Consider the following 11,009-nt stretch of genomic DNA (forward strand, 5'->3'; position numbering starts at 1 on the left):
GGGCCAGCGCGGCCCTACCAATTGCCGTTGTAATTTGGATCATAGAGCGGAGGCAATTATAGGCGGGCCTGGGACACCTGATAGAGCGTCTTCAATGGCGGGGGTGCACGATACCCCCTTCAGGCGAACTGCTGGGTAGTCTTCCAAAAGCAGCGTGGTTCGACCGACGAACCATGGAGAATCGCTGCAGGAGGAAAGGGATAGGAAAAAAAGCGGGTAGCCATCTATTTGTCAACAGCGTATCTATAGTAATGCTGCGGTTTCCAAAATTGCTGCCCTGCTAGTCTTACAAGGGCGAACGGAAGCATCCAACTCGCTTTCAGTTGTTCTTGTTAACTTGGACGGAACAATCGGCAGCGACCCAGGACCGACATGGAAATATGCCCCTCTTGCAAACGCTGGAATCGGAGACAGAGCGCGCCACACCCCAGAAAAGTTCCTTAGTGGGGGTTTTTTTACTCGCTCTCCTGTTCTTACCAATAATGCTTGACAGGAAGAGTAACTCAAAAGTCTTTTAAGAGGCATTGTAGGGACGGAGAGTTAAAGCTGAGGTTCTGCTAAGTCGTATACTCTGGCAACGTGTCCTCGCGTGGGTCCATTTACAAGAAATTGTTTTGCTTGAAGACTTGAGAAAGACATGGCATACTTTACCTAGGAAGAAGCTCTTATTACAAGCGCGTTTGATTCGATGAAGATATCTAGGATTGCCTTGTAGGAGCAGAAAACGCAAAAAAATGGGAGCGCCCTGTACAAAAATAAATCCTTTCAAAACATTTACCTTCCCCCCCCCCACCCTTGACTTACGTTATACTGGTAACTTTTTTAATGTGGCCCACTAAAGAGTTTGGGATTAATCAGTCAATGTTTGAAATATAACATGGCAAAATAACTTTCCATCAATTTAATAGTCTCCAAATTAAAAGTGTGCTTCAAAATTCCAGATTTTTTTTTAAAGTAACGTCAAAACCTGTGAAGCAGTTTATACACATATTTCATACATTACATTCATTGGTTCAAAATAAATGACCCAGCTATACACTGTTCTACACATACTGTAAAAACACCTTCCAAGGCTGCTAAGAATTGTGGTTCTGTAAATATCTGCAAGGCTACAGCATTTCTAGTCTGTTAGTCTTTAACTTGCCTTTTTTTAGTGGCAGGGTGCACTTAATTTTAGGTTATTTGGAATAGCATAGAATGAACTTTTATTATGCAGAATAAGTTAAATGGACATAGTTAACAAAGTAATCTTCCAGGCATTTACCTATGCTGGTTTATTGGTTTAATTTTCAAAATAAATGATGCCTTCATGTGTGGAACCTGTGAAGCAAGCATCACGGAGAGAAGTGGAAATGGCATAAAATGAGGAGGAGGTTGGGTGTGAACAGCTTCCCTTATTTTAACAGGTGTTAACTTTCACATATTATTGCTGCAGTGTCTGTGATGTTCAAGCTTGCTAATTTATTCTCACAGGAACATTCAGCTATTCAAGGACATTGCATTGATCCTCCTTTTTTTTTCTAGCACCTCTGTTTCAAAAGAGGTCAAACCTGTGTAAATGGAAGGGGTCTAAAAGCAATTACCTATAAACAGAGGGAAAGGAAGTCCTGTTTCAAGGTATTTAAAACTAAATCTCTACCCATAATCATCAAGCATAGATTGGGATCATCATGAGGTAAGTCAGTGTTTGGTTAACCATGATCTGTTAAATAAGCCACAATTAGTTTCCTAAGAGAAAAAAACCCACATAGTTTAGCATAAAATGTGAATCCAGATTTTGGCTAATTTTGAGAAAAGAAACTGAGAAAAGAAACTATCACATGGGCTGTGGAATTAACAATGATTAAGTGCTAGAATACTGCCAAGAAATCACATTCTTTGGACTTGGTTTTTTAATTTCTCCTGTGGATTTATGACAAATCTAGCGTTGTGGCTTAAGGATATCTTTTTAACTTTGTATACGTTTATATTGACATTTGTATATTTTGGGGAGGATTTTTACTTGTAAGCCACCTAGAGTTACTTGTACAGTAAAATAAAGAAAAGAAAGGAATATTTTACACATGATTTAATCATTTTTATTAATATTTCAGGCTGGATCTTGGCACAAAACATAAGCTGACATTTTGCAAACTATGCTGGCTGGTTTCACATAACGTATGACCAAATCTGGACTTTTTTATATTAACACTCCACAAAAGGATGTTAATAAAATATAAATGGCATAATAACATTGTATCACAGTAAAAAAGCACACTTAACTTTAAGTTTTAGATTTACTGAAACAATTCATTGTATTAGAGTCCAAATGTTTAGCTAGATAGCCACATCTTTCCTGAAAACAACAACAAAAAAGGATTTTTTTTAGGATTTCATTTTATTACAAGTGATTATCAAGGAGTTATTGTTTCTCATTAAATTCAGAAGATCATTGGTGCATTCTGAGCAAAGCCTCTTCTGAACAACTGAAAATATACAACAATAGGTATGGAAAGAAACAAAACAATAAACAACTCCTAGTTTATTACAATGTTTTATCAATATTTTCATTTGTCATCATAGGGTAAATGGATTTCTGTAGTATTCAGGTTAAATCACTCTTAAGACTCCATTTCAGATCCATAACTAGTGGAAAAATTCACACTGCTGGCAAAATCTTTGTCTCCAGTAGAAAACCCATGATTTCTGAACATTTAACTATGATTTGGTATTTTGCCTGGTCTTCAAAACATTGGAATTTTATTCATTGTTTCATTCATTCCATTTATTTAGCCACCCATCTAGGAGATTAGATATAAATCATCTACATACAAATTTCCATATTGCACTGCAAAATTAAGATATATAAAAACTTGATTTATCATGAACTACAAACTAGGCCACTATCACTTTTTCATCAACCAATGATTTAAGCAAAGCACAATTTGGTAAGACATGCAGATGCTTATCATGCCTCCGAATAAGAACTGTTACTAGGCCAGAGGGGGTTAAAATAAGACAAAATATGCAGCTACAACTACATGTATCTGTATCTTAAAGATTTGTTTAGAATCCATATTTGGTGATTTCCTGCAGCCTGGTTCTTGGGGGAGAAAATAGGACATGTCAGAAAGAAGAAAATGTAGCAATTAGAGACTATGTGTATTGTAGTGTAACTACCATATCTTGGTTTGGGAATCATAGTTTGACAAGAATGTTAACTCTGTCAAAGATTCTTAGGTCTGCCAGAACTACAGTTCTTAATGGAATGGAAATAAGCATTAAAGTTGCTTAAATCTATAGGGTAACTATAGCAATATCTGGCTTCTCGTAGTGGGATTGGTTCTCGCAACTAGCAAAGTCAAAACTAAACATACCACTTTGTGGCTCTGCACACTGCTTGCATGGTTGTAGCAACTGGAGTATCCCACCATTTTGCTTCTCTGGTTGTCTGCTTTGTAATGTGCTGTGCATTACAAAAATTAAGGGCAGAAAAAGCCTTGCTAATAGTGGCAGCGTCTTCCCCCAGTCCTTCCTCCCTCACACATACCACCCCCAGATCTGTCAAAGCTTGAATACGCTGTGGAACAGGGACCAGTTCAGCCACAGTTCCTGGGTTTCAACGTAACATGAATAAAAGGGCTGGGAAAGAAGGATTGTTGGCACTGTGAAAAGATATATATATATAAACCAGGAGGCCCATACAAGCTGCTACTACTGTAAAGTATTTCTAGCCTTTTGTTAAAAAAATATTGGAATTTTTAGTGCAAAAAAGGATAAAAAAGTAAAACAGAAAAAAAGACAGAAGACAGGAAAAAAAGGAAAAAGTGAAAAAGGAGCAAAAGCATAGAATTATGACTTCCATTCTTCTTTGCATCAAGTAATTGCCATCTTAATCCTTCCCCTTTCTCTTTAAACTTTTTTATCCTCAAATCCATAAATAATCAATCCAGTCTTCTTTCAACCTAAATCCATACAAGGTCTGTATTTTTAAAAAAAAATATTATTTTCCCCTGACCAAAGTGGTCAGCACTGCCATTTCCACATGAGCTCTGTTACTTTTATGATCCAGACTTCTGTGTGTATTTTGTTATTCTTTCATCTTTGTATATAAAATAATCTTCCCACAACTACTATATATACTGCTCAAAAAAATAAAGGGAACACTTAAACAACACAATGTACTGTATTTAATAGTAGGATGCCTTATCTTGTGTTCCCTTTATTTTTTTGAGCAGTATATAATATTAGCTTCCCGTAGTTATTTTCCAGTTCAGCATCCATACAATAACTCCAGTTTCGTTGCAATGTTTCTACTCATAACAGGTTTTCCCCCTTTATCTGGAGGGAGGCAAAAGGAAATTGTGACAAAGTGTTCTGGATAATAGCAAGTGTGGTTAGGAAGGCAGGCATACCTGTCAGACTGCAAAGCAATCCACAAAAATGAGGACCCAGATTGTTGGGGGCAATAAGCTGACTTTGTAATAATGCCGCTTGGGGTGGGGGGGGGCGAAAGCCCTAATAAGCAGGCATATACATAGAATGAAGGCTATTGCTAAGCACATTGATTTGTGCTTAGATTGTAAGCCGCCCTGAGTCTTCGGAGAAGGGCGGGATATAAATGGGATTAAAAATAAAAAATAAAGGCCAAAAGTCTCTAGGTGCTTTTGATCTTTAGTTACTGTAGATTTGAAACAAGGCCTCTCAGTCTTTCGGCGAGCTCTTTTTTAATCAGACTTGCCTTTTTCTTTCTTGTTTACTAATTACCTAGGACTGCAGCAGGATTCTCAAACACCTGCTGAGGTTACAATACAAAGCTATAGAGCCATGCAGTTAAACGTTTAAGTGAGTCAGTTTGGAAACATAGCAGACCTTTTCATTCAGACAAACTTTTAAATTAGATTCTGCAAGTAAGTCCACCAAGGCCATTATCCTACCCCAAAAAAGGATTTTAATAATCTGGCTACTCACAAATCTGTGAGAACGGATGCTGTTTATTTTACACACACACACACACACACACACACACACACACACAAAGTAAAAGACTGGCTAGCAACAAATAAAGTGAGGTGAGACAAGTGCAGTTGACAAGCCAAATGCAGTTCACCAACACTTTTTTACACTCCCTGGCACACCCACCACTACAATTTAGGGGCAAGCGCCAGAAACAATTTTCTGCTTTGAAAGACAAGCATCTACTAAAAATAGGTTGTTTTTAACAGGTTTTATAGTCTATTTATAAAATCAATCCCACCCGCCTCCAAAAAAAAATGAAAATGAAAGATGAAAAATTCCATCTTCAACCTATGTTGCGATATCCTTGCCACAGCCTCCAGGTGGCCAAACTGGGGTAAATAAGGATAGCACCTGGTCATGTAAATAAACCATCAGGTGACCTTTGGTTTTAACACTATGAGGCTGTCAATCCAGCCTGCCATAGATTAATTCTTCAGGGGGGACTAGTACTGTTTAGTGTGAAGCCGCTATATTTTTTCCATCAAGAAAAGCTAATTGTACTTACTTGGTCTTCTAAATAATTTTAACTTAGTAAAATAGGCAAACAGCTTTTTTTACAAACTTAATTAAGCAGGAAATTTATTGCTAAACTATTTCATCATCTCTCTTCTTCTAATATTGCTCACTAAATCTTTGGATTCAAAATATGTTTAAAATAGAAATATTTCCATAATTCATAATCTGGCTATATAAATGAACTACCCATGACATTTGTATGTATTGACTTCTTTGGTGAGCAAAACTAAGCAAGGCACTAGGAAAAAAAACTCTGTTTTATCTGTAAATAAAACAAACGGAGGGGATGGATGGATACACACACAGACACACACTCCTTGTGTAAATGAGTAATGGATCAGATTGAGGATCAGTGGAGTCATTTCTGTAATTATAGTTATCCAACTATTGGATTATAAAAGCAAAATGTCAGCCTAAAGCAAACAGCAGCATATGATTCATCCCAGTACATTGTAATTAACATGTTGACAATTTTGATCTGGCAGTGGGCTAAGGCTTTACAACCCTCTGCTTTTCTAGTCTTTGCTTCACAGTTCTATACAATCCTCTGATTGCTCTCTTTACATTCTGCCAAGCCTTCTTGCCACCTGTCAAACATATACAAAGAGATAGAAAAAACAACCTGGAGATGGAGAAGACAGTTCTATAAAACCATCATGAATCTAACATGCAAAAAGGCTTCACAGGTTAGCAGGTAAGATACAAATGTGAAACCAGGCAGTTTGAGACCATGGAGTAAGTACGAATCCCTGTTGACCATAGAAGCAACCATGTCCCTACGTGGAAACCCCTTAGGTTGAGTTGCCAATGTCAAGGCTCTGTTTTTAAATTTATTAAACTTCAAAACCAAACAGTGTTTGCAGTGGTCGTCATTCTAACAATTCATACGAATTGCAACAGTATTAACAGTATTAACCCAGAACAAACCATTATCAATAGTGGTATATCGGGATTCATAAAACCAATCTTAATTAGCCATGGCTTGTGGAATTGGCAACAAGCTGAACAATAAACAAATTTAGAAACCATTGTAATTGTAGACTTCAGGAAGAGGGGTTGTACAATTTGTATTACAAATATGCTTCTGATGACAAGCGGTAAGGAGTGCTTATTTTGACTGGATCATCTCCTTTGTAGAAGCTCCAGTTTTGAAGGAAGGAAATAGAATACCACATTCTGATAGTATGTATATTTTTTAAAAAAAAAAAATCTGCAGCAGAATTAAATTAGATACCACTGAGTGATGAACCTCAGTGAAAATATACTGTTTCAAGCTTAATACAGTTAGTTTGTTTTCTCTCCCTTTCTGCTTCCTTTTTGTTTTCTGCACCTTGTTTTTAAATACAGTAAAAAGGTAAAAAGGTAAAGGTTCCCCCGCACATGTGTGCTAGTCGTTTCCGACTCTAGGGGCCGGTGTTCATCTCCGTTTCAAAGCCAAAGAGCCAGTGCTTGTCCAAGGACGTCTCCGTGGTCATGTGGCTGGCACGACTGGACTCCAAAGGTGCACGGAACTCTGTTACCTTCCCACCGGAGTGGTCCCTATTTTTCTACTTGCATTTTTACATGCTTTCGAACTGCTAGGTTGGCAGAAGCTGGGATGAGTAACAGGCGCTCACTCTGTTACGCGGCACTCGGGATTCGACCCGCCAAACTGCCAACCTTCTGATCGACAGGCTGAGCATCCTAACCCACTGAGCCACTGTGTCCCTTAAATACAGTAGTGAGCCTTATTTTTTTAGTTCAGCACAGCCCATGGAAACTAATAAACTTTGGGCAAGTCTGTTTTAGAAACATTGTTTTGCCAATGTAGTAACCTCAGCAAAAAGGTCCACATAAAGATGCAAACATGCTGGTTCAAACTGGGAAAGTAACAAGCACAGATGTTCAAATGCACCCCTATTCCTCCATAGGGTGGAGACTGCCAGAGTACTACTAATTATGAAGCTGCATGAAAATGTCTCCTTGCCTGTTACTGTATATTTTGTAGGTGCTGCCACCTTTTTTCCAAAATCCCCAGGGGTCAGATTGCACTTGGCTTTAGCCATTATTTGTTACAGTTCCAATTTGAACAAAGGGTATATTTTGCCCTGCTGGGCTGGGGTAGTGCAGAGAGAGCCATGTTCTTTTATGCCAATGGTGCAACTATCCCTTTGACCACTTGTATAGCGTTGGAGGACTATAGCAATCTACTGTGATGAGGCAAAGCTAATCCAAAAGCAAGGTCATGGTTTCTTCAGAGGCGGTCCAGAGCCTCAAACACTCTTGGCAAAAACATGGAAATTGAATACAGCAGGTCCCTTAAATATCTTGGAATGCCTTTCCGTTCCTTTGGATCATGAAGGGAATAAATTAGGTCAGTCACTGAAAAGGCTGACAAGAGTGCAAAGGCTATACTAGGTTTCTACTGTTCATGAAGAGGACATTCTAGACCAGGGGTAGGCAACCTCAGCTTTTGTGACTCGTGGACTTCAACTCCCAGAATTCCTGAGCCAGCTATGCTGGCTCAGGAATTCTGGGAGTTGAAGTCCACGAGTCAAAAAAGAGCCGAGGTTGCCTACCCCTGTTCTAGACTAACAGATCTGTAAACCATAAATAATCTCCTGAATGCTATGTGGTTCCCAGCTATGCTCTTACATAAAGTTAAATCTAATGAAAATCATGCAGTGTTTTAGGTGCCTTATTTTTATGTTCCTTTGCTGAATTTGTCCTGCATCCATAAAACTAAATCTGAAATGGTCCCCTACTGGAGTCTGTAGCGGTTACTTACGAGCTCAAATTAGATACTCTTTAGTCTTTCAGATTTCTTCACAATAATTTCAGTCAGCTTTTAAGTTCAACTTCGGAAGATGTCAGTGCAGCTTTTTGAGCCAATTTTTGCTAGCTCCGAGACTGGACGGGTGTGATGCTAAAATCCTTCCTTCCTTCCTTTCTTCCGCCCTCCCTCCTTCCCTCTGTGGATTACAGAAGGATGTCGCAGAACCGTAGAGTGCTCACCGATAGGTGCTGACCAACCAGCTTGTTTGAAAAATCTCTAGTGAAGGAAGAACTCACCACTTCACATGTTCCACTGACTGACAGCTTGTATAGTCAGGATTTCCTTCAGGTGTTTAGCTTGAACTTCCTTCTTTCCACTAACACTTCCTTTTAATTCATTTGTCTGGGCCTGTTTCTAAGATAAGACAGTAAGTTTGTTCCTTTGGTACGATATCCCATCTGATATTTGAAGACTACTGTCATCTCTCTCCTTAGCTGCCTATTCTTTCAGTCTTCTGGGACTTCACCATTTCTACAGAGGTTCTCAAAGATTACTTGACAGTGTTTCTGCAGTCCATCTGACCTGAGGGAAATCATTTAAATTAGTTAAGTTCATTGTTAGCCTCTCCTTGCCAGTTCCGATCTGCAGTTTCCTCATTCCTCAAGCGCATAACAACAACAACCAGCTCAATTTTCCTTTTGAGAAAAAAAGATGCAAAATAAGAATGAATAAGTTCTTTCTTCACCATCACCCTACGGATAGAGATAGGCCGTATGCTTTTCATTTCAGTTCCTTCTTTTGCACTTTAAAATGGGCATCCCCACCCCTTGCTTATTACTTCTACAAATTAATTGTTCCAATTAAGTGATGTTGTATTTGCATTACAGCCACTGCAAACACTGCTGTGATATTTTTGCTAGGAGACATACTAAATACAGCCAATTTCTTTTACGTCTAGATTTATAGTTTACAGTTTCTTCCCATCCACTCTTTCTCCTTGCATTATCCCTCAGGATATCCTCTACCTGCCATTAAAAAAAAAAACTTCTCAAAGCCACGACTAGAAAAATTAAAGCAGCGGCTAGAAGGATAATCAGAGGGAAGACCACAGAAAGGGCTGTTGGTCAAGAAAGGGACAGAGTGGTGTCCAATGGAGGCTTGGTGTTTCTTGAGGAAGCAGTGCCACAAGCTTGCCTCATGAGCTAAGCTGGGAGGGGGGGTGTCAATGATAAAGGCATGACTGTTCCTCTAGCAAAAGTAGACAACGTGGTAGAATTGACCGCTTATTCAACCAGTTCACTCCTTTACACTAGCAAGCTGTCATTGAATTTGATGATCAAGAGAAGAGTTGCTTTCTTTTAAATGTAAGCCTTTTCACTGGGAATGACCTGCAGACAGATCACTTACCAGCAAAATAGAAAAGTTGTGATCACAAAGGTGGTAGCACATGAGAGCATTCCAACCCTATGATTAAAGATCAATGCTAGACTACTTGCCCCTAGCGCAGGGGTAGGCAACCTTGGCTCTTTTATGACTCATGGATTTCAGCTCCCAGAATTCCTGAGTCAGCTGTAGCTCAGGAATTCTGGGAGTTGAAGTCCATGAGTCATAAAAGAGCCGAGGTTGCCTGCCCCTGCCCTAGCGCAACCGTTGAGTGTTTAGCAATTTGCTTAAGCATCATCCAAGCATCCTGGCTACAGATGGACATTCACATTGCCAACAAGGCATTAGAAAAAAAGCTATTCCCAAAATTATCCCAAAAATTTCTTGTTAGAAATGTAAGAAACCAAAAGAAAATAGAGTCTGCCCCAACGCAGTTAAATTGTACTTTCAATACTATTAGCATAATATTGGCATTTCAAATAGCTTTTATGGCTGCCTTAAATATTTTGTGCATATTTGCATGGTGCACATGTCCAAGCTTCTAGGCTCTTCTCTTCCTGCCACCTCCACATTTCCTCTTTAAAAAGAAAAATATTTTGGAGGACGAAAACAGGGACTAAGATGATCGTATTTCAAAAGTATTTTTTTTTCCTGCCAGTGCAGTATTGATTTAAAATCTCTCTGGCCTAAACAAGAAGGCTGCATTCACAATAAGACAATGTATTTTTCCCCCTCTGTAGTAAGACCTAGGAATTTGGCTTCCATACCGAATTCGGCTTCTTCGTCATCTCTGCTCCCCTTTTTCCTTTGTACACATTTTGGGAGGATTAAAAATTCTGCATGTAATTAATTACTTAGGAACAATTTCAGCTTAAGAGCAATTTTACTTTGCTTAATAGTTGTGTGGTCTGTTTATGACTTTGGGGGAAAAAAGTAACCTTTCCAACAAAATAAAATAATTTATTTAATTAGAAGTAATCAGTAATTTTATTTCCAGGCCTCCATCAAAGGAGTCCTTTATATTTTTTTTTGTCTTTTTGCAAAACAAGATGCAACATGCTGACAAATAGATAAATCATTACTTTCTACCAAAAAGAAGACAGATGCTGGAGTATTAAAAAAGTGTAACTTCTCCCTCTTTAATTCCCCCCCCCAATGTATTGAGTTTCTTTCATTAAAGAACGGGCAGCTTTTAGTCCTTGAGCCACACAGGGCCCAAGCCCTTTTTAAGATCCCAGAGTTTTTCCAAAACAGATGTAAAATTTCAGAAGCACAAACTCCAAACCACAATGGTGTGATCTGGAAGTGTGTGTGAAAAATAAAAGCAGTAAAATGGTGTGTTAGGCCCTTCGATAGG

The sequence above is a fragment of the Vipera ursinii genome (genome assembly GCF_947247035.1).
Source record: "Vipera ursinii genome assembly, chromosome: 2".
Classification (NCBI taxonomy): Eukaryota; Metazoa; Chordata; class Lepidosauria; order Squamata; family Viperidae; genus Vipera; species Vipera ursinii.